We start from the raw sequence: 22855 nt of genomic DNA on the forward strand, positions 1-22855 counted from the left end.
ATTGTTCTGTGCACCTTGTGTAAACTAACTTATTTTAATCTGTCAAGAGTCCTGTGAACTAGGTGTATTATCATCATCCCATTTTACAGATGAAGAAACTGAGAGGCTAAATAACTCGGCCAAACTAGGAGGTGCAGCATGGCTGCAGAGCCCACGCTTTTGCACCATCGGACGCTGCCCCTCTCAGGGCGTGCCGTGCATAGTTCAAGCCGGCTGAGCAACAGAAGTAACAGTGCTGTTACCAGCCACCACAACATGACTTAGCGGTTATTGCCCTGCAGTGTATTTGACTATTGACAAAGCACTTTCGCATACAGAGTCTCATTTAGTCTACGCAGCCCCTTTGGTCCTTCGAGGTGGCTGGTGGTGGGTGTTCTTTGATCTTGGGGCCGCAGTGGCAGACTTGACACAGGAATCCAGCTGTCTTCCATTTGAAGTCCAGGGCTCTCTTCCTGCCCTACCACTTCTTTCTGGAGGTTTTCCCTCAGCTGCTGCACACTTTGTCAAGCAAGATATTTTTCCAGCAGTGAATTTTCAAAGCTTTCCCCTTATCAGGGAGATATGAGAAAGTGAAAAAGGAAAATACCATGCAGTGCCTCTTTGCTGAGAATGCAAAAGTATCTCCTCTAGATGCTCTCCAAGCTAAAGAAGAGAGTTTACTGTTACGTGCACTTTAAGAAGAGTGAAAGGGGCTCTCCTACCAGTTTTCTGAGAATAATACATTTAAATGCACAATACCACTCGTAGGAATACCATGACTCTCAGTAACCTGTGAGTTTTACAGACAACGTCTGATATAATGGTTTTGTGTCTTTTAAGAGCCCATGTTGAAAATGTCTCTAGGTAGTTTAAGTGACGAAATCGGGATATAAAACGATATAATTATGATCCCAGTTTATGTAAGCGTGCTAACATAAGTATAGCTGGAAGAAAATTCACCACAATATTAATAGTTTTGATTTCTAGGGGCAAGGCTTATGCTTGATTTTAATCTCTCTGTATAAATTTTCTGTGCTTTCCAATCTTTTATAATTTATAATCACATGAAAATCAATAGGTATAATTTTAAGAGTGCATGGCCCCTTTCTACAACAGAATTTTTGAACATCATTTAAGCCAGAGTTTGGGAGAGACATGTATGTAAAGGAGTTTTTGCACAACTTTAGGAGTTGCAAGGTTTCCTCTGGCCTTTCTGAGGGCTCTTTGCCCAGTGGCCGGGCAGCCTGGGTCTGACCCTGGCCTGGCCTGGATTTGGGGTTGCAGGCACTTGGACTACAGAATCCCCATCTCATATCCAAGTGAGGAGAGACAACCAGGTCAGGAGCCGGCTGCTCTGCAAACCCAGAGGCAGGTACTTTGGCTCCTGTGACCAGTGTTGGAAAGGTTTGGAACATTTCTTTTTCACTTGAGGTCTCTGCTGCTCTGGGGCAGGAGATCTGCTTTAAAGCATCCTGGCCTGAGTGCCTGTTTCAGTGAGCCGGGACAGAAGAGGAGGTAGGGGACTTAGGTCTGCCTAGATGTGTCTGAGTTTGAGGCGCTTCACTGCATTCTTCAAGTTCAGGAAATGGGAAGCCAACATAGGGCACAGACAGTGCCCATCTCCGAAACAAAACAAAACAACATAACATACCTTAGCCCCAGAAGCCCCCAGGTAGGGAAGGCTGACCTAGAGTCAGCCAGGTGCCAGCCAGCCAAGCAGTAGTTGCTGCCACACATATATCCTCTCAATTCATGCTCGTGAGAATTGTATGGTATATTATTATTCCTAATTCATAGTGGAGGAAATGGAAGCTCAGAGAGATGAAACGGCTTGCCCAAGATCACACTGCCAGTTGGACAGAGCCAGTATTTTGTCTGCCTCCAAAGCCCACCCAAGCTCTTATCCAATAACCCTACTCTCCCACCGCTCCCAGGGTCTGCCTCACGCTACCACTGAATGCTGCTGGTTAGCCCCTGAGTCCCCTGGCCCATGATGACTCTAGGGAAAATCTCAGATCCCATCTTCTAATGCTCATACGACAGCAGGGGCTCTTAACCTTTCTGTGCTCTGGACCCCTTTGGTCTGGTGAAGCCTATGGACCCCTTCTCAGAATAATATTTATAAATGTACAAAATAACATATGGGCTTGGAAAATAATTATTGAAATACAGTTATTAAAATTTTTAAGTATAGCAACATATGTGCTTCTTTAGGAACATGTTAAACAACAAGATGGACTTGAAGTCTTATAACTACCATAATTTTGAAGTAGTGATGACCAAAACTGACATTTCAGGACAAACAACCCTGATATGATATGAGAATGTGTGTGTTTCTATTGATGTCAGAGGCCCAAGTATTGGTAACATTAATGAAGTTTGTTGCCTCTGTTCATAATTGAAGAGGATGCTCTACTTTAGTTAGAGGTGAGTAAAAATAAAGGCGTATTTTTTCCCTATTCGAATCCATGATCCCTGAATTCTGTGCGTGGACTGTAAGTTAGGATCTGTGCTCATACCTTAAAAAGACGTGTATGTGCATGCATGTTTGTGCACGTGTTTGTGTGTGTGTGTGTGCACGCGTGCTTGTGTGTAGAGGGGGAGGGGTGGGGGAGAGAATATCTAAAACAAAACAGAGGGAGTAAAAGGCCGATGGGAAGAGGGCAGCCCAGGAATATTTCGATATTGAGTCAGTGGTGAAAATGCTGCTCAGGCTTGACCCAGCTGCCACAGAAATGTGCTGGGTGAGGGGCAGGGGAGGAAAACAGTCCTTTTAAATTGCTTCAAGATTAATTTAAAATATCTGTGCAGAACTAAGTGCCTCAGCCCTTGACTTATTTGGTGTTTTGGAAAGGGGGTGAGGAGGGTGGTGGCTTGGGTAGGAGTTGTGTGTGCAGATCCTCATCTAAACAAGGGCCTGAGGAAATAGTTCCTGCATGAGCCACGTCTTAGCCTCCCCTCTGGTGGGAGGCTTGTCGGAGGCCTTTAATTCCAGATCTGGGAAGCTCTTGGCAATTGGAGGAGTCTGATGATCACCCAGCTTCTATTTTTGTAAAGGGGTGGGCACAGAGCCTCCCCTCTGGCCCTGTGGGTGACAGCGTCTTTCCCCGGCCTTGAATAATGGCCAGTGCTCCCCGTTTACCAGCTGGCCTTGGGAAGTGAAACAACCCCTCCCCACCTTCCCCCGGCCTCTGCAATGACCCTATGCATGCATCCCTCATCTTGGGGGTGGTGGGGAAGGAGCCATTCTCTCTCCCAATTAAGCATTGAGGGAGGAGGGACGCTGTTTTGCAGATAATTCATAAAGCAGGCCACCCATTCATTTAATAAACTTCTGCCAAGCAGCTGTCATGAGCCCAAAACAAGGCACTTGGATAAAGATGAGTGAGCCAGAGTTTCTGTCTTGGAGCAGCAAGTTGTCATCAAGTCCTATTCAAGTCATCAATTTATTATTACTTACGTCTGCTGTGTGCACCTCACTGTCCTAGGCACAGCCTCTGTGCTTAGGGAGTTTTCAGAGAAGGGGAATATTGCAGCTCAGGAATGACAGGAAAGCCTTAATGAGCAATTTGTGGGCGGGCTGGGTAATGCAGAGGTGATTCAAGTAACGCACCATGCATCTTGTTGGAAGATGAGCACCGCTGCCTGGGCCCTGGGCCCTCTGGTCTGTAACTAATGGGCCTGTCCTCCACTGTGTTCACAGAGCACAGGCCAGTCACTCCTCATTAGTCAGGCGCAGATTACGGCTCTCTTTGCAGCTCCATTTCACAGCCAGTTGCCCCCACTGCTGCAGTGGACCCTGTGTGATGAAGGTGTCCGCCCTGCACTCAACATCCCATTACAGGAGAGACGGGAGGCCTCTTTCCCATTAGGGGCCAGTTTGTGGTGTTAAGCATCATTAAGTAGACTCGTTGTAGATGTCCCCTTGGAAAAGGGAAGGATGGGTGCTGCTCAGTGGAGGGTCTTCCCTAGCTCCCTCCCCCTTCCTGGGTGCCTGGGGCACATCTTAGGATGGTAGAACTGGAAGAGACCTTGAGATGGAAAAGTTTACCTCCCATGAACTGTAGGAAACCAGCCTTGTCATCCTGATGCCGGCCTTTGTGACCTCCTGCTGCCCATCTACGTGCTTATGCCAATCATAAGTATCAGAAAATACCAAAGCTGCTGCACCATCCGCCTTCTAATCTGGGGAAGGCCCACAATCTTCCAGTCTTTGTAGGGAAGGAGAAGTGCTTAGAAGGGCTCTGGGGCATAACTAGACTTAACTGATGGAGGAACATTTGTCTACTTCGCTTCTGAATAAAGGAGCCTATACTGTTGTTTACCTGGGAGTCCCTCTAATCTTGCCCAAAGCCCTTCTGGAAAGAGAGAGTATAGTCCCACTTCCTGTAAGAGAAGCCCCTGTGAAAGAATGAACACAGCTATCCAGTGGGTTTCCAGTATTGGAATTATGCTTATTATCAGTTTATACAGCATGTTGTGCTTGTTTCAGGTGGAACACATCCAAGACAAGATCTTTATCACCACACTTGGGAGGATATTTAGGTGCCCACCTCCTCCGTGACCAAGGTACCTGCCCAGATGAGAACCTCTCATTTGCTTAGAGGACCCTGGCCTTGATAGCTGCCCTTACCACGCCACCTGTGGGAAACCTCCCTTTGGAGAACCTAATTTTACTTCTTAAATCTTATTTTATTATTTTTTTATACCGCAGGTTCTTATTAGTTATCCGTTTTATACATATTAGTGTATATCTGTCAATCCCAATCTCCCAGTTCATCCCACCCCCACCCCCCCCACCCCCCCCACCCCCCATCCCCCGCTTTCACCCCTTAGTGTCCATACGTTTGTGGAGAACCTAATTTTAAATGTCTTCCTGCATATTCACCCTTGCATGGTGAAAGTCTGTTCACACCCACGGGTGCCGTGTCCATGCTGAAATGGAGCTGTGTGAATGGGGGTTCGGATGTGTCCTGGGGTGCCACTTACCACTTGGGAGACTACAGGCACATCTTCAACCTCTGACCCCCAATTATGTTCCCAACAAAACAAAGAGGAAGAGTTTGGGATAGCTCAGTGTCTTTCGACTTTTTCCTGATTGCACAGGGCACTGTTCTCATGTCGATCCTCTCTGTCTGTGAAAATGTGTCTCAGTGGGGGAGGTGGGGTGGCAGCGTGTGTGTGTGGTCATGGTGGTGGGGGGTTGGTGGTGGTCGACAATAGGCTTGTAAGGGGGTGTATCAGAATCCCCAGAGGAGTTTGGTAAAGACCCCCCAACCCCCCAAGCCAAATGTGCCTGCCTCTCCCCCTCCTTGGAGACTTGCCACACTACATGATGTCTCAGCCCCTTTACAGCTCAACAATTCTAGAGGAATTTTCACCTTTTTTGCTATTCATTCTCCCCTGTATATCTACAGTTGGCTCTTCTCTCTTCAGGGTTGTCGCCTTGGGGGATGATGGAAAATAAGAAACTTTTCTCAGCAAATAGAACCATAATCTGTTGAGTTCTTTTCCTGCTTAAAAAAAAAAAAGCCCAAGCTGCTGCCCAGGGTTGTTAGGAGAATTAGATGGGATGATGTGGGTGGAGGTGCTGGCCCCCTGCCTGGCCCAGCATCACTGCTCCCTAGACCTTGGCTTCCCTTCCTTCTCCCTGTGCTGTTTCAGTCCTGATTTACTCCTCAGTCATCTGGCGCCCCCCGCTGAGACCTCACAGAGCGTGATCCATGCTACCTTACACGTGAACTTGCTCCAAATAATTTTCAGTGATCCCTAATGGAATAAAGTTAAGAATCGAGTTTTGACAGAAGTTGGCAATTATGATGTAGGTTCATGGGGTCTCTCAAGATCACTAGATTGTGTGGTGCCCCTGGGTGAGGCAAAAGAGAGGAGCACGCAGGTCAAATTGGGATCATATCTGATGGGTCAGGGTTGGGGGAGCCGCCACATGGAAAGTTCTCTGGAAAAACGGTGTCTGTCCTTGAAGCAGCCACAGAGGAAAGCGATTCTCCCCAGGGGGATGTGATCACCTGCTACATCTGAGACACTTGTCACCTCCTGCTGTGCATTATAGCAAAGAGCATATTTGTCTTATTCTCTTGCAAGCTTGTGGCCAGAAGCACTCCTACAGTCCATCCAAGAAATATGTCTGTGCATTTTGATATTCTTGGAGGTCTGTGCAAACAAAATAATGTTACTTTCATGTTAGTCACCCTGAGAAAATATGAATATGGGGCCCACTGGGTGAAGAGCATCATGGTAGGCAGCAGGGCACTGCACTGTTACGTGCTTACTGTGTTTGCTGTGTGTGTCCTGTTAACCGTATGAGCAATTTAAGACATCCCCAGGATGCCCTGTCACTGGGCAGAGTATCCACTGCTGTTCCCTGCCCTTTCCCTCTGAGGTATAAACAGCTCTGATCACTCCCCAGGGCCCAAAGCAGGACCCTAAGCCTCCTTCTGCCTGGGGTGACAAGAACCAGTGGGGCCGTGTGGAGGGAGTGCACTGCCCTCCTCCCTGCCCCACACTTGGCTCACTGCCTCTTCTCTTCGTCACCTCTCCAACCCGCACGCCCCTCGAGCCAGCAGTGTCATTTGTCAAACTGAAGTGCCATTGTCGTCATTATAATACGAAATATTTTTTGAATGTCAGTTTTTAAAGTGTTCTCACACCCCTGACCTTAGAGATTTTCTGGTCTAGCCCTTCCTTTTACATAGAAAACTTTGACCCAGAGCAGAGACCCACCCAGAGTCACCCAGTCAGTGGTTCCTCATTTGGTCTCCCGTCTGCTTTGTGCAGGGCGTGAACGTGAGCATCATTTTACGTGGGAAAGCTGAGACTTGGTGAGGTTGGGAGGTGTGCCTGGGATAGAGCCAGGTAGGCAGTGGGAAGGTGGGCCCTCTGCTCTGAGCCTGGGGCTCCTTCCCCTCCCCCAAAACACACACACACACACACACACACACACACACACACACACACACACACACACACACACACACACACACACACACAGCCTTACCTTTCCCCGGCCCTGCAGGAGAAAGGGTACGTATGCCAGCGACCTAGGAGGTGGCCAGAGGGGCTGGGGTGGAGTGGAGGCTAGTGGTCACCTGACCTGTGTCCTTACTGATGCTGTGGTAAGAGGGCAAACACTGTTTGGGCCTCTCGGGGGCGTGCTGACAAGTCTCTGTGATTCATTTGCCTGAGCCCTCGGTGTAGGGAGGGAGGCTGCCAAGAACTACGACCTTCTTTGGGGCAAGGTCTTTACTGAGTGGTTTGTAATTTCCTGCTTTTTTTGGAGAAGGGCTCCCGGTACCCCTTGCTCCTGCGTCCCTCCTCCTACTGAGGCCTAAACCACCGCCCGCCACCCCCCTGCTGACTGGGCTCAGGGCAAGGAAGTGTGTCCGTGTCCCGCCCAACAGAGGACACAGTGTCCTGTATTATTTCCAGCCTGCCGGTCCTGGGAATCTCTACTTGCTTTTTCTCATTTCCTCCCCTTGAACATTAGAAACATTAGATTCCAAAAATAATCCAAGTCACAATGTTCTGCAGGCTGCATGTGTGCGTGTTTTTTCCCGAAGCTGTTTTTCTCCTCCTTACATCCTTTCTCCCTCTCCTTCCTTCCCTCTGCTGCGTGTTGAGCCCCAGTGTCTGCTGCGGTCGCCAGGCCTGCGTGAGAAGTGGGTGTGGAGAGCAGAGCGGAGCGAGGAGTGGCAGGAATGGTGGGCACGGCAGCCTTGGCTCCCTCCCAGGTCTCTTACGAGGGCCGGAAGGGGCCTGAATTGTCATAGGTGGCTTCTACTTATGCGTGGACCCCATAGCACTATGGACCCCATAGTGACCCTTTGGAACCGAGAACACGGACACTATGTTTACAGTGCTTTCCATAATCCAGGTTGTCACCCTGATTCTGTCCACAGCAATTTAAGTGAGCTAGGAAAGAAGGATCCTGATCAGAGAAGTTGTATGAGGCACAGGGAGAAGTGGCAGAGAAACATTCATTGATTCATTCCTTTGTCCACAGACATTGAGCGTCTGCTCTATGTCAGGTCTTCTGCTAGGTGCTGACCTGTACCCAGCCCAAGCACTGGGTGGGGGAATAATGTGGGCAAGTGTGAGGAAAATCAGGTTCAGCATTGATTTGATTCCCGATCCTTGTAAGAAAAAGATGTCTAAGAAATAGTAACCACTCCAGTGGTTAGAACCTGGTTGGATATCAAGGTCTTTATTGCTTACTGGGCAGGGATTAGGGTTGGGAGTCTAGTGTGTTGGGGGGAGAGAGTGGGGAGGTGGTCCAAGAAAAAACAAAACATGTCAGCTCTGCCCCAGTAGGGGAAGTGGAAGAAATGTCTTTTTTTTTTTAATTAATAGCTACTTTATTTATTTATTTATTTATTTATTTTTGGCTGTGTTGGGTCTTCGTTTCTGTGCGAGGGCTTTCTCCAGCTGCGGCAAGCAGGGGCCACTCTTCATCGCGGTGCGCGGGCCTCTCACTGTCGCGGCCTCTCTTGTTGCGGAGCACAGGCTCCAGACGCGCAGGCTCAGTAATTGTGGCTCACGGGCCTAGTTGCTCCGCGGCACGTGGGATCTTCCCAGACCAGGGCTCAAACCCGTGTCCCCTGCATCAGCAGGCAGACTCTCAACCACTGCGCCACCAGGGAAGCCTGGAAGAAATGTCTTAAGCACCCTTTTTGAAGAATGAAAGACATTCAGGTACAATTTATAAAGTGAAAAACAAACTGCATCTCTGTTTTGGGTAGGGAAATTTTTCAAGATTTCTTCCCAGGCATTTTACTTTGGAGAACCCCCTTTCCCTCCTTCTCTTCACCTTCTGTCCTCCCTGCTGCACCTCTTCTGCTTCCTCTCCCGTTTGTGACCCTCTTCTCTGCGCCCTCGAGCTCCTCCAGCCTGTGTTACCCCAGACTTCTAGGGTGCATCCATTCTGTCGGAACTGCTTGCTTTGCTTCCCTTTTCTGGTCCTGCTTCCTTCCTTGGCTGGTTCCCTGTGTGGCTCAGGCTTTCCACTGAGGACAGAGAGCACAGGCCAGAAGACCTAGCCAAGGCTTCTAGAAAGATCACTGCCTTTACAATCACAGAGACTTGGGTTTGAATCCCAGCTTAGGCACTCGCTAGCTGATTATCTGTGGCCAGTTCACCCTCTCTGAGCAGTTTCTTTATCTGTAAAATGTAGATTTTAATACATGCCTTAGGATTGTCGTATGGATTATAGAAAATGTATACAAAGCATCTAGTATGCCGGGAGCCCAGTAGGTGCTCAGCAGATGGTAGGTTTGTGGAGACCAGCTTGAGCTGGGCCATGTAGATAGATGGGATCAGGAGTGGAAGAGAGGCGTAGGGAGGCTTTTGTTGCAGAGCCTGGGAGGAAGGGCGGAGAGTACAGGGTCATCCACAACAAGGGTACTGGAGCAGACAGTGGGCAGTATGTGACAGCAGAGCAGGGAGGTGAGATAGGGCCCTGGTGCCTGGAGAAACCAGTAGAAGGAAAAGGAAATTAGAAGCGTGTGCCCAGGTTGGCAAGATCTTAGAACACTGTTGCTGAAGACAAGCCAATTAAATAAGTGCCGGGTACTGTGCTGGGAACGGGCAGTTGGAAGATGAGCTGGAGTCGGGCCTTACCACACTGGAGCAGTGGGGGGGCGGGCACTGACAGACAGCTGCTACATGGGGAAAGTTGGCCAAAGAACCTATCACTGCCGTGGGAACCACAGAAGGGGAAAACTTCAGGCCAGGTTGGGGTGCAGGGAAGAAGATGAACAAAGGCATGGCAGCCTCAGGGGTACAGGGTGGGTTCTGGAAACATGTACTGGCCAGTGTGGCTGGAGCTCAGGCTGCATGGGGAGGCGTGTAGGAGGGTGATGTCCATGCCATGTTGATTACCTGGAGTCACAGGAAGGGGTCAGAAATCTAGTCACACCTCTCCCTGAGTAACCAGGGACCAGAGGAAAGCTGGATTCTTGCCCTTTCTTCGTATAAAGAAAAAAAGGATGTTGGTTTCCTCCACGCAGAACAGGTGGACTGACTGGTCCCACCTCAGAGTGGCACTTGTCTTATCCTAAATATTTCCCTGGGACACCCCTTGTCACGAGGTGTCCAAGGAGGTGCAAACCAGAAGGACCTAGAATGGAGAGTGAGACTGGACTTGGGCATTCAGCCCCCACCCCAGGACATCCTCTTGTGTGCTTTGCACAGGCCCACCTTCTCACACCTATGTTTACACCGACCTCCCTCCCATCTGCCTACTGAAACCCTACCCTAGGTGGACCTAGAGACTGTCATACAGAGTGAAGTAAGTTAGAAAGAGAAAAACAGGGACTTCCCTGGTGGTGCAGTGGTTAAGAATCCACCTGCCAATGCAGGGGACACAAGTTCGATCCCTGGTCCGGGAAGATCCCACATGCCGCGGAGCAACTAAGCCCGTGCGCCACAACTACTGAGCCTGCGTGCTGCAACTACTGAAGCCCGCGTGCCTAGAGCCCACGCTCTGCAACAACAGAAACCACCACAATGAGAAGCCTGCGCACCACAAGGAAGAGTAGACCCTGCTCGCCGCAGCTAGAGAAAGCCTGTGCGCAGCGACGAAGACCCAACGCAGCCAAAAATAAGGAAGGAAGGAAAGAAGGAAAGAAAGAAGGAAAGGGAAAAACAAATATCGTATGTTAACACATATATGTGAAATCTGAAAAAATTGGTGTAGACTATCTTATTTACAAAGCAGAAATAGAGACACAGACATAGAGAACATATGTATGGATACCAAGGGGGGGCGCGGGATGAATTGGGAGATTGGGATTGACATATATACACTATAGATACTATGTATAAAATAGATAACTAATGAGAACCTACAGTATAAATAAATAAATAAATAGAAAGAAAGAAAGAAACCCTACCCTAGCTGAAGGTCCAGCTACTCTCCCCGTTCTTCCCTGCTGGAGGTGGTCTTTCTGTCCTCCAGGCATCTGTCCATGCATGGTCTTTATCCATCCCCCTCAAACTGGCCCTGTTCCAACCCAATTATATTGCATAGTCCTGGAGGTCAGGGCCAGCGTCTTAGATAACTGTGTTCCCCAGAGGCACATAGTCAGTGCCAAATAAAGAGTGGGCCGTGGCACAGTCTGTACTCACTAGGCTGCCTGGTGGAACAGAAGTTTTGTGAGTGCTCTGAGCTGGCACAAGAGCGCCACCTACTGTTGGGTCGTTTCAAGAGACGTCCCTCCAATGCTCTTGCTTCAAAACTGAGGTGTTAGCAAGTTTCATCTTGCAATGGAGAGAGAGATTTGGAGGCAGGGAAACCAGTTCTGGTCCTTTTATACTAAGCCAAGTGTGGGCAGATGAGGTGACAGTGGGAATGGAAAGGAGAGGGGCAAACCCTGGAGATAGTCCGAACGAAAGAAAATGGGACCAGGTGACCAACTGGAGGTCAAGGCGGAGAGCTAAGGGAACCACAAGGCCTTCATGTGAGGATGATGACCTCAGGACAGAGGTGGAAAGAAAGCCCAAAACACTTTGGAAGAAGGATGAAAGACTAAATTCAAATGTTAATTTCCCTTAGGGCACAGAAAAGTCAGAGAAGTGGTGATGAAGGTTACCATAAACATTACCAAGAGTTATCTGTTCATTGCGTTTCTGCCCTACTCTTAGGGACGGTGGCTCTATCTAAGCACAGGCGTTTACCTTAGTCCTCTGAAGAAGATTGTTAGAGAAACTGAGGGTTTTGAAGATTGGGCTCTTCATTCCTAAGTCTTTCCTGAGCTCCTGTGGGGTATGCTCTACCAGGTGTGGTCTGGAAGCTGGAAGCATGACTGAGCAACTCCTCCTGGATGTGCCTGAGCCTGGCTCCCTCGTGGTCCCCCACCTGTCTGAGCCCCATTGTTGAAGCTGCTGCGGGAAAAGGGGAGAAGGGAAAAGGGGAGTGCTGGCTCTCTTCCTCAGCTCAAGGTCAAGCCCACCTAGCACAGACCCCTTCCAGCATAGCACCTGCCCCTTCTCTCAGAGAGGGACTCCTGAAGGGAGGGCCACCTCCTCCTTAGCCCATGTGGAATTTTTTTCCCCAGATGTGCAAGTAATTGCCACAGCTGATTTTAGTATGCGTGGGAGGATGGGGTGAGAACGTGCGACAGACACTCCATTTTTGCAGTAACAGTAATAGTTACTATTTATTGAGTGTATCTTGTAGGCCAGGAACAAGCATTAGCTCCTCTAAATTAACTTGCCAAGGGCCAGAGCTCAGTTTATCCCTAAATGTAGCTCTGGGATAAAGTTGGGCACTATTTTCTTAGCTTGAATTAAATCGGGTTTGACCTCTTCAATTTTATATTTTGGGAAGTGAGTGAACATTCCCTCATGCTGTTCCTGAAAATATTTTATCATCATCTGTGGTTCAGATGGAAGGAATTTGGCCACTCAGAGTCAATATCCCCAGGCTGCCTGGGCTGACTTCTGGCTTGGTTGGTTCTGTTTCTCGTCTGCTTGACTCGCTGGCTCCTGGATGACCATTCCTTCCCCACAGTGGGGTAGCGTGTGTGTTGCCAGGGCTGCAGGAAATTTAGTCCATCCAAGCAAGCAGACTGGAAATCAAATGCAAAGAAAAAAAAAAAAAAACATTATTCAAAGTCTGAATAGGCTTGGTGAGACTTTTCATTACAACACTTAGCATGAGGAGGGCAAGCCCGAGGAGAGTGGCCTTTTTTTTTTTTTTTTAATTGTTTTTAATTTTTTTAATGCTATTCTTGTCTGCTTACATTCTTTTTATGTATGTATGCATGTACGTATGTATGTATGGCTGTGTTGGGTCTTCGTTTCTGTGCTAGGGCTTTCCCTAGTTGCGGCAAGTGGGGGCCACTCTTCATCGCGGTGCGCGGGCCTCTCACTATCGCGGCCTCTCTTGTTGCGGAGCACAGGCTCCAGACGCGCAGGCTCAGTAATTGTGGCTCACGGGGCCAGTTGCTCCGCGGCATGTGGGATCTTCCCAGACCAGGGCTCGAACCCGCGTCCCCTGCGTTGGCAGGCAGACTCCCAACCACTGCGCCACCAGGGAAGCCCGAGAGTGGCCTTTTGAGGCCTCACAGGAGTGTGCTCATTTTCAAGGACAGTGTGTGATTTGAACGTGAAGAGTTGCAATCTGGGTTTCTCTAATCCAAAAGCAACTCTCTTTGTGACTGCCGGCTTATCCTGTCTGAATCCAGGGGAAGTGGGAAGGAGCCAGCGTGTATTCAGCGTCTACCGTGTGTCGTGCATTGTGCTGGGCACCTTCCTATGTTATCTTTATCTCCTCCTTTGTATTTATCTTCTTTGACCCAGACATTGAAGGGTTTTTAAGAAAAAGGAGGAGAGGGGGGAAAAGAAGGGTGGAGGGAGTGGGGTGGGAAGGCAAGAACCCTCAGTTGATAAGACGTCTATAATGTGCTAGTTGATTTTGTTTTGTGAGATCAGGGCTGACTTGGACTCCTCTTTGCAATGAGATAAATGACTGTATCTGGGGGCTTCAGTGTAGACACCCAGTTCAGGGTTAAAGGCTAATTTGACCTTATTGCTTTCCTTCAGTGTTTCCTCACTACCACTGAATAAAGGCCCAGTTCTGCCTTTCGACCTTTGCCTTTCAACCTGGGCCCCTCCCTGCCTTTCATCATCCCTCTCACGTCCTGCTCTAGAGCTCTTGGTACCTGCTCACATCCCATGCTGTTTTTCAAGCTGTTTCCTCTCATTCAGATGCCCTTCCCGTCTACACCTTCTTCACCTGACTAAATCCTGTTGTCTTTCAAGTATTGTTCAGCTGTTGTGACCTTCTGGGAGTCATCGTGCTTCTCCCCGTCTCTACCTCTAACAAGTTGGAGCAAGTCCTTCTCTGCTATCAGCCCATCATATACACTTTTTTTGTTTTAACATCTTTATTGGAGTATAGTTGCTTTACAGTGTTTCATAGTACTTGTCACACTTAAAGTTGACAGGCTGTTGAATACATTTGTCTCCCTCACTAGACTCTGACCTTGATCTTTTATCATCAGTCTCTAAGCCAATGTCTGGAATACAGTGGGCATTCAGTAAGTGAATAAAATATTGTACTGAGCATCATGGGCATGTGACTATCTATATCAGAATTCTTTTGGCTACAAGAAACAGAACACTGGACTCTGTTGCCGTGTTCCATCTTTTAATCCATTTTGTCCCTTTCCCTCCTATTCTCTTTAAGATGTTAATCATGATTCTTTTGAAAGTTTTGTCTGCTAAATTATAGCCTGATCATCTCTGGATCTGTTTCTATTGACTGTTTAATTTTTTTTTATTCTTAGTCACTTTTCTCTGCTTCATATGTTGAATAATTTACTGGTTATTATAGATGATGTACTGTACAGACTCTTGATTAGGTTATCCTTCTCTAAATATTGTTAAGTTTTGTTCTGGGCTGCAGTTAAACTACAGATCGTGATCCTATTGAGCCTTGGTTTAGGCTTTGCTATGACACATCTACTTCCATCTTTTCTTTAATCCTAGGGTATAGCCCTTATTCTTAGGATATGGGTCTTACTCTTACAGTCTGGTCTTTCTGGGGTCCCGACTGAGTGTCCAGAGTGTTCACCAAAGTCTCTTTACACTGTTTGATTTAGAACTCCTAACATTTCCTCAGCACTGTGTAGCCTCTGACGTTTCTGTTCAGCTCTCCATCTCCCACAGCTGTTCTCTGTTAGACCTTCTGGAGTCTCACCTTGCCTATGCACAGTTTAGGATTTGGCCAAGGACCTGAAGGAAATTTTGGTGAAGATTTTTAGGGCTCCTTTTCTTAGCTCCCTCTCTCTTACTTCCTATCACTGTAATTGCAACCACCTTACCAGCCCTGAAGTCTAATCCCTGGTGTTTTATACCCATTAAGACTGCTGCTCTCTGCTCAGCTCCTGTTTCTGGGCTCCACAGTTTGGAAAATACCCTCAGGGAGAAAGCCAAGGTGGATATGGGGCTTACATTGTATGTTTCCCTTCCTTCAAGGATCATTGGTCTATGTTGGTTGTTGACCAATGCTTTTAACTAGTTTACATGTGGTAGAGTTAAGTTCGATGCCAGCTACCCCATTAAGAACAGGCTGTAAGTCCACATGAACTGTTTAAATAAAAATGAAAGTCCATTAGAATTACCTGCAGAACTCCTACTGAATCAGAATCTCAAGGGTAGGGCCTAGGAAGCTATATTTTTTTAAGAAAACGCTTTAGGTAGTTCTGAATGAAGGCTACGTTTGTGAACTATTGTGGTAGATACTTGAGCAGTGAGTTTGGAGGAAAGAGAAATCAGTATGGGCTCAGTTGCTCAAAGAAGACATCTGGAGGAAGTGAGACATCAGTTGTATTTTGAAGGTTAGAAATAATTTGGATATTTGGATATGGAGTATTTCGTGGAAGGAAAGATGTCAACACAAACACGGGGGTGGCAATGAGCATGGTGTGGTGTATTTGCATGGAAGTGAATAGAATATGACAGGAAAGGATGCTTGGTGTAGGACAGGGGTGTAAAAGAATAGGGGGAAAGGCAGATGTGGACCAATTGAAGGTGGAGGGGGGAGGTACCTTGAATGCCAGAGTAAGGAGATTGGATTTTGCAATATAGGTAATAGAAGGCAACAATAATTTTGTGGGGGTTTTTTTGTTTGTTTTTTTTTGGACTGAGGGAATGACAGGGTGAAAGCAGTGTATTAGAGCAGTGAACCTGGTGGGGGCAGATTGTTGGGTATAAGGAAGAAAACAGACTCAGGGAGATCAGTAAGGGAGTAATTGCAGTAATCTTGGCAGGAGGGGCTGAGTGGTGAGTATCAGTAGCAGTGGAAAGTGAAGGGTATATTTCAGAGTGATTTGAGGAAAGAGAACAAATGGGCTGGAGAGGCGGGGTAAAGATGTGGGGTGTCAAGAGAAGGTAAAGAGTTTTCATAGAACAGGCAGAATAGTTTTAGATGCTACTGGAACAACAAACGAATATTCACATTGAATCCATGGGCACCATGTGACTAGGAATAATCTGCAATTTAGGTGTGCATTTGGGAGACAATTCAATAGTGGTTTAAAAGCATGGACTTTGGAGTCATAATAGACTTAGATATTTGAGTCTTTAATATGTACCCTGACTGTGTGACCTTGGCCAAGTTATTTGATCTCTCTGAATCTGTTTCTTCAACTAGACAAAGGTGGTGATGATGTTATCTACTATCTCGTAGGGCTGCTATGGGGCTTAAGATAACATGTATAAATCTCACTGTGCAGAGCCAGGCACATATTTATTCTTGTCAGTTATTGGGGAAGTTAAGGTTAGAGAGCGCCCTGGAGCAGAGGAAATGAGGTTCAGATGGACACTAGATTCTAAATTTATCTCTATCACTTACAAGCTGTATGATCTTGGGCAATTTACTTCAGCTCTTTGTACTGAGTTTTCACTATGTCGAAAGCAGAATTAACAATACCCTTTTTCTGCATTATTATAAAGGCTAATGAGATAGTCTGTGGAGGTACTTAGCACAGGGCCTGGCGCATGAAACAGGAAATACTATTTGTGTGGTTGAAATTGTGAGCCTGGATGGATTTTCAAATGGACAGAGCTGACGAATAAAAGGCAGAGGGCTGAGGGCTAAGGGTTGAGACTGTCCCAGTAAGGGTGTGAGGGACAGGAAAGAAAGCCATGAAGGGGCAGTCAGAGAAGTGGGAGGCAAGTTTAATAAATCAGTGTAGAACTGAAGGATTGGTGAGCTTTTGAAATTAGAGCGTTCCTATTGTTTTTGTCGTGCTGAGACTAGACATGGTATGTCAAGGAAGAGCGTGTGAGTGGGTGAAAGCGCTGGTTCTCCTGGGAGAATTTAGTGTTCAGTAGCGACTTGTGAACGCAGGAGGGGCGTGCTGATCATGTCTGCAGCCGGATGGCCTGCCCCTGAAAATGACCTGGTGTAGAAGGCCAGAGGCGGTTGAGTTTCAGAAGGGAATGCATCAGATTCTGATGAGAGATCAAGGGAAGGATCAAGACGTCAGAAAGGAGGCAATTATTTTTCACTGTGGGTGCAGACTTAGGAAAGCAGTAAAGGTAGAAGGTGTTACAAGGAGTTAAAGAGGAAGTGGATGGAGGGAAAACAAAAACAGCAGGGGGGGCAGAATGCACTTCTGAAAGTTTGCTGATGATGGGAAGGGTAGACGGAATGAAGCTCTGAGCATTTTGGAAGGTGGAGCAGCAAGGTGCAGAGCACCGACACCGGAACTAGGCCCCCTAGGTTTGAATCTCAGCTCTGCCACTTATTAGCTTTGTGGCTTTGGGCCTCTCTGTGCCTCAGTTTCTCAGTCTGTAAAATGGAGATGATAATATTGGGGGTTAATATTGGGGAGATAGTTAGGAGGTTACTGAGAGGATTAAGTGAGTTCAATATGTTAAATGCTTAGAATAGTGCCTGGCACAGAGTGAGCATTCAGCAAATGTTAGTTGCTATTATTGTTGTTGTTACCATGACCGTTGCTGCTGTTATTGAGAGAAGGTGAAAATGAGAAAGGAGAATGGAGAAATGGAAGACAAGGAGAGACGATATACACAGAGTTTGACTCTGCAGTATGGATGCCACACCTACCAAGGAGTCTTAGATTCTACTAAGCATTCAGCCTTAAAGACTGCTATGGGCCACCCTTGGCGCTGATCCAGTCAGGACAATGTAAGATGGAAGCTGTGGTTTCCCAGCAGGACAGTCCTTGCAACAATCCAGCTCAGGGGCAAGGAGACAAGATCCATGGTGGGCAGCTGCAGGAGCTCCCATGGCTCAACAACCCATGCCCCACAGAAGCCAGTATCCTCTGTTGGCACAGCTTCCAGGGTTCCTGCAATGGACATGCCAGTCACAAGAGTCACCCCCTTCAGGGAAGATCAAGGAACGCTGTCCCCATCAGTTATTTATAGTTTATTGATAGTCCTTCTAATCCAGATACAGTTTACCAATCGGGGGTGTTTTTACCACAGGCAACATGACTTAGTAACATGTTGGCACATACCGTCTTTCTCTGTTTCCAGGGAAACAGAACTGGGGTGTTAACTGAAGTTCAGATTAGCATGCAGAAGGGAAAAAGGTTTTGTTATTTCCTTGCTCACAGTGGGAGCAAATAGGGACATTTGCCTGTTTTATAGAGAAACTGGGGCAGTTCTGGATGTGAGCAGCCTGTTAGGATGTTAGATCTGAGATCTGGGAATTAGGGAGTTTGGGGATGGAGTGGGTAAGAAATATGCTAGGGGATCGATAGAATGTCTACAGGTCAGAGACACAGCCTGGCCGGTGAAATTGTTTGGTGCCCTGGCTGATTCCTGAGGCTACGGCGCCGGGGTCTCCAGGTAACCAGGCTGAGCCATCCTCTGAGAGCAGCTGGATTTATGGTGAAAGATAGAAATGGCTTCTCTCTTATACCATATATACGAGAATGCCAGCTGACATTCCAAAAGCCTAAAGGAAAACAGGCAGGGCCCAGAACACCTTCTCTCCCTCAGTAGATATTTATTAACTGTCTATCAGGCACGAGTCCCAACCACCTCCCCTGTCTATGGACACCAGTGTAAAGACGGCCTCCCAGAACCTTGGCCTCCCTGTGGCCTGCAGGCCTTGCAGGATACAGAAGAGGAGAGATGTCAAACTCCCTTCTGTAAGGAATTCTAGGACCCTAGAAAGTAGATCCAAATTTTGGGTTCCTTTATTTTTTCTTTCTCTACCCCGCTTTGGAAAAGCAGGAAAGCTCAATCCTAGGTGAGTGGATAATTGAAAACAAAGTTGAAGGGGCTTAAGGGTCCTAGGCCAGAACACACACATGGGGTCTGTGTGTTGCCCTGTTTGCCTGAGGACATGTGCCCGGGGTCAGCCAGAGTTGTCAGGTGGGGAAATTTGCCCTTAATTCCCACCCACTTCTCACTTTAGGCCTTCTCTCTCTTGGTGTAGGGCTCCTCTGCCACCCCATTTTAGGATCTCATCCCTGGGTCGTGCTCACAAAGTGCCTTGCTTTCTTAATAAGCTGTTTCTGTATCCAGGATAAACTAATTCCAGGAGGGGTTGCAGGAATAATACATTTTAGTAGGAGTCTCTCCTAAGTAAAAAAACTGTTAAGAGCCAAAGGGATTGAATCTCTAATAGTGAAAGGGTTGGGGAGTGGCAGAGAGGATGGGGAAGGGGGAGTTTGGAAGCAAGGCAGGAGGGGGCGAGATCCCTGGTTAGGCTACACAGGGAGGGCAGGAGGGGACAGTGCCCTCAGGCATGACTCTGAGAGAGTGTACGGGGCTCTGAGTCCTGTGTGGGCAAAGGCACCACAGGGCCCTGAGTGTGTGTCAGGGTGGGGGCAGTGGGAGGATGCATGGGTGTCCCTGGTCCGTGCAGTGCCCTGCGGTGGCACCGGGAGTGTGTCTCCGGGAGGGATGGGCTGTGGATATCTGTGTACGAGCTGCAGATGTGATTTCCATGAGCCAATGGTGATTTTGCAAAGTGAACACAGTGCAGTTTTAAATCCACACCTTTCGTCTGTTTTGTGCTCTAAAACAAAACATTAGGGAAATATTTGCAATAGACTATGTTCACTATATAGATTTTAAAATCTATCTGGTATATAGCACTTACCGAAGCATGAAACCATTGTCTTATGTGAATCTCACTATTATGCTAAGGTTGAAATAGTGTAAATTGTTATCCCCATTTCAAGGTAAGGAACCTGATATTTAGACCGTTAACCTAACTTGTCAAAGTTTATAAAGCAGATCTGCACTAGAACCCAAGTCTCCTGATTTGAAGCCTCTGTTCTCTGCACTATAGCACACATAACATTTTATTTTGGAATTGACTGCACAGCAAGTTTTCAGATGTAGCAAGGTTCTCTGGCAAGGAGGTTGTTAGTATTCTTGAGGGCACAGGCTTTTATGGATGGGTCGCTGCAGTGTCCAAGCAGGGTAACAGGGGACAACAGGTGATACTGGAATGTGCATATTTAGGAAAGAAGATCCATTGGTTGTCTTCTGTCCTCTCAATCAAGTCACCAAACCTGAATACGAGCAAATTAAAACCAATGTAATCTAAATTAGACAGTATAAAATACTAACACTAGGTGGTAAGGTAGTTTGAAAGTTAAAACTCTAAATCAGATGCTGTTGCTAAATTTGGCAAATGAAGGAAAATAAGCCCAAGATCCTTATTTAATATCCTTGCTCTGTGAAATAGTTTATGCTTTATTAAAAACAGAACAATAACCTTTTAGCTATCCCCATATTTAAAAGAAAAGGAGAAAAAGGTTTCTGTTTATTTTCCTAATTTGCATTTAAATAGATTCATTTATCATTTATTATATATTAAGAACTAGATTTTTATATTTTCACTGAGTTTAAGCCAGCATAAAAACATTACTTTGCAAAACATGGAAAAAAAAACCCCAAGTAGCTTACATGTAACATCTATCTTCTTAATGAGACAAAACTATGTTGGTTTCCAAACAAAGAGATAAAATTTCATTATTTAGACATGAACTTTCCTCCTGGAGGAATTTTGTTGTTTTATTACATTTTGTTGAACCTACCATTTGTATCTTCTCAAAAAAAAAAAAAAGATAGTTCAAAATGTTTGAAACCACTGTGGAGATATTTTCTTTAGTTTTTTGGGGTTTTTTTTTTTCTTTAGATTTTTGTTCCAGTGTCTAGTTCAGGTGTCTTCCAGAGAGCCCAATTCAAAGAGATCAAATCATAAAATGTCCTAGTTTAGAAAGGGTCAGCTTGTCTGGAGATTAGCAACCTCAGAGCCTGTGACCAACTCCCTCATGCATTTCTTTCATTCACTAAGTATTTACTGAGAGAAGTGGAGCTGTTTGAATCAGCCATCCCCAGGCACTGAGGGGGCAGGTGGGAGGCAGAGAGGAGGGGGCCGGGTACTGGCCACTGAATGGCCCCATGTGAGGGACAGCATCCTACCACCGCTGGAGCCCCACAGCGCCCTGGTGGCTGCCTTTTGGGGGGCAGCTGCTCTGTGGAGCCTCGGCAGAGGAGGTCCTACAGTCACATGCAGGAGGCAGGGCAGTGTCCCAAGAGCCTGGATCAACAGACACTCAGTGAATGTGCTTTCAGTGGCATGAATGAAGCCCATTGCGGGGGCTTCACTTCTTTGAACCTGTTTTCCATCCGTAAAGTGGGCCTGCTGGAGGCAGCGAGATGATGCTTGTGAATGGACATTTTGAACCCTAAAGCACTGGACAGATGTCAAGGCTGAGACTAAGAAGCTGCATTTCTCTGGCTATTAAGAACAATGCCAGTTTTCTTACAGTCATTCTTTGTATTCAAAAGTTAGAAATGTAAGCTGTAGCAATGAATATGCATTCTGATCCAGGAGACTCAATAAAACTAATTTTTATTTTGAATGGAAAAAAATACACTCCGTAAGTTTCCAGATTGAGCCGATTGTACACCAGGATGCTTACCTCCATTCTGGGTACTGCTTATCCCTTGGAAATGAAGAGGAGCCCAGAAATGAAGAGACTTGCCCACAGTCTCATGGGTAATTAGTGACAGAGCCAGGCCCAGAACCAGCCTAGTCCTCATCCCACTTAACTGCACACGCACATGGGTGCTTACATGCGTGTGCGCACACACATTCTCTCTCTGCAGCCGGTTGCAGTGAACGCAGCAGAAATGCTGGTGACCCTTGCAGGCAACCAGGCTCACAGAAGTGAGTATTATATACAATTAGGCAGCAGATTCAGGCCCAGAGAAGACTTGAGACTGTCCCTAGGAAACCGCCATGTTGGAGAGACCGTGGTTCCTGGTGTCACATTGACTGTCTGGTCCCTAGATGCCTGAGATGAGTGTCACCTCCTTGGAGCACTTCCTCTAGCCTCCGGCATAGCTGAATTTCCCAGAATGCGCAGCCCCCAGAGACAGCTCGTGTGCTCCAGTATGGAAGGCAGATGGGGCGCAGTGGCCTGGGTGCAGACCTCATTGTGTGAGAAGCCCATTCAATGAGGCGTGCGGTTCCTCCAGCACTCTCCACTCTCTGCCTTTTAACTCACTGTTGTTATTGCTTTTCTCCCTAACTGGCCCGTGTTCGGCTCTCCTTGCTCTGTAGTCCAGTAGGGACCTGGCGCCAGGCAATCTAATCATTCTGGTGCTAGCACATAATTCTCTGTTTATTGGCATATCTAAATACTCATTTAACAGAAAATACAGGGAAGGTCACTTCTAGGCCACTGGGATAGACAAGAAAGTATGAGTGAGCACTTTTCATCCTAAGTTCCAAGGACCTCAGGCATTTCAGATTTTCATTAATTTTATTGATTCTTTGGTCAACAAGGAAAAGAGATGAGAGATTATTTTTAAATGGGGTTGAGAGGCAGAATTTCAAAGAACAAAAATTACACAATAAAGTTCCTTTAGACTCCTGGGGCACTTGTCTTCTTCCCCTCTTGTCCTTAATAGTAATTTTAAAAAGCGCTGACCGCGTGCCTGTGGTGTGGGGTTGGCTGTGGCTGGCGGACCCAGGGTGGCGCACGCCACCGATCCTGCCCAGCCTCCGCGGGCACCCCCGGCCTGGAACATCTGCTGACACTTGAAAGTGAAGGATGATACTTTTGCCCTTTATCTGTGTAGGTAGCCGGAAGTGATCTGGGTAATTCAAAAGGGAGAATCATCTCCAAATTAAATCATGCCCATTTGCCTTGGGAAGGTTATGTGCTTATACTTAACCATGGGTTGTCATAGCCTTGATGTCCCTCTCCTGACCTCCAGACAGAACCCTAGCTGCCCACAGGACACCTCCACCTGAAGGTCTCCTAAACCTCTCAAACTCAGCATCTGAAACGGAACCTGCTGTCTCTCCTCCCCCACCCCAGCTTCTTGCCCTCCTCTTGAGGTG

At 47.1% G+C, this 22855-nt stretch overlaps 1 protein-coding gene across 1 annotated transcript in view; it reads left to right on the forward strand.

Moving 5' to 3' along the window:
- LOC309628861 (kalirin-like) overlaps positions 1 to 22855 on the forward strand; it is a 258727-nt gene that overhangs the window by 223913 nt on the left and 11959 nt on the right. The gene's annotated exons all lie outside the window — the stretch shown is intronic.

Source organism: Balaenoptera borealis (assembly GCF_965194805.1).
Source record: "Balaenoptera borealis genome assembly, chromosome: 5".
In the NCBI taxonomy this organism is placed as follows: Eukaryota; Metazoa; Chordata; class Mammalia; order Artiodactyla; family Balaenopteridae; genus Balaenoptera; species Balaenoptera borealis.